This window comes from Balaenoptera musculus, chromosome 4, assembly GCF_009873245.2.
Source record: "Balaenoptera musculus isolate JJ_BM4_2016_0621 chromosome 4, mBalMus1.pri.v3, whole genome shotgun sequence".
NCBI lineage: Eukaryota > Metazoa > Chordata > Mammalia > Artiodactyla > Balaenopteridae > Balaenoptera > Balaenoptera musculus.
Genome location: NC_045788.1, coordinates 13141244 through 13143004, shown reverse-complemented (window position 1 = coordinate 13143004; position 1761 = coordinate 13141244). Strand labels below are relative to the sequence as shown.

Here is a 1761-nt window from a genome sequence, read left to right as displayed (position 1 = left end):
CCTTTCTATAAACATGGTTGGCAAAATAAAAAAGGCACAAAAGGGGAATTATGAGAAATGCTTTCAAAGCAAGTATATTTCACGAGAAAGAAAGAGTACCAAAGCAAGTATCTTTCACTAGAAAAGGCAGAGAAAAGTGTTCAGTAATTCATGCACAACTTGAGCTAAAAAAAAAAAACCAAAAAACTTCTCTTCAAATGGGTCCTGAGGCTTGAGAAAACAAGTTTTCCTAATCACGTGCTTTGTGTAAAATAAAATGTAAAGCTGCACAAATACATGTTTGGTTTAACAGTGGACCCATGTTTTTTAAAAAGTGAGGCAATTTAAACAAAGGAAAACAAAACCAAAACACCTTCATAAACAAAGCAATTCCACCTGTAGCCTCTGTCCTTTTTACCCCTTAGTGGGGTAAAATGTCCAGTAAAATGTAAAATGCAGCATTCTTAATCATGTAATCTAGAAACTTTTCATGATAACTTATTGCAAATTGCGCTTGACAGTTCACCACAACAATGGAAAACTGGCCCCTTGTTCGTTTACACAGTCCTTGAGCCCCAAACTGAAGTCACCAGTAAAATGATCTGGATAAAAAGTTTGCAGCTGTGCTCAGCCAGCTAGCTCCACCCTCTGGGTGTGAGCCCACCAGGAACACTGCTTTGTCCTGCTCCTTTGTGGGACTCTCGTCCTCAGGCAGGTAGTCGGGCAGGTCTGTGTTCTGTTCTACTTCCACAGGCGTGTCTTGGACGGGACCAGCATCTCTTCTCCACTTCCGCTTTTCACAACTTGCTGAGCCTTCATAACCTTGGTTGATGCTATTGCTGATGCCAAAGCCTCTGCTTTCAGATCTGAACGGATTCGCACCACACATCTTTGAACAGCCATTTGAAAAGTAAAGCTAATAACGCCTTTAATTTTTAACAAAGCCTCTTCACACACGTTTCTCCGAGACGTATCATCAAGACCATCTATATGCAAAACCACTGTTTTGGCACGTTTGTTTGTGGTTCCCAGAAAAAACTGAGCTTTCCTTCGACGTGAATTCATTTCATTGAAACTATCACCATCTGCCATATTGGAAGACTGAAGAATTTCATAGATTTCAGAGGCCAGCAGTTTTGTTTCTCCTGGAGTTGTAGTCGAGCAAAGCCTAGTGGACGACAGGGGGGTTGGGATGTTCCATAAATAAAATAAGGCTGGGCAGACATCCCTGATCCTGGACAATGGCTCTACGGTTTAACGGATCTGCTGCTAGATCCCGGAGCTGGTTAACTACTGAGAGAGCATCAGGTTCTTCATTCATGGTGGAGGAGGACGAATTCATCTTCTATGCCATACACATGAACAAAATCTTCTAAATTCGCTCCAGCGTTCTAGGAATCCGGAGCCTGCCGCAGCATCAGGGCCACACCAACGGATAACGTAGAGGAACCAGCAGGCACGGAGCGAGCCCCTCCTTTCGCAGACGTGGCCTCGGCAATGACAAACGACCCTGATGACTTTAGGAGCCAAAAAAGCTAGGACACTGGTGAGGAAAGGCCTTAGGGACTCTCCCCCATGACCCAGTCACCTCGGCTGGTTCAGATTGCTAGTATTTTGTTGAGGATTTTTTGCATCTATATTCATCAGTGATATTGACCTATAATTTTCTTTTTTTGTGTGGTATCTTTGTCTGGTTTTTGTATCAGGGTGATAGTGACCTCATAAAATGAGTTTGGGAGTTTTCCTTCCTCTGCAATTTTTAGGAACAGTTTCAGAAGGACA

At 43.0% G+C, this 1761-nt stretch overlaps 1 pseudogene; it reads right to left on the bottom strand.

Annotated features, from left to right (window-relative positions):
* Nucleotides 1-441: 441 nt before the first annotated feature.
* On the bottom strand, nt 442-1463 carry LOC118894623 (annotated as a pseudogene).
* Nucleotides 1464-1761: the final 298 nt, after the last annotated feature.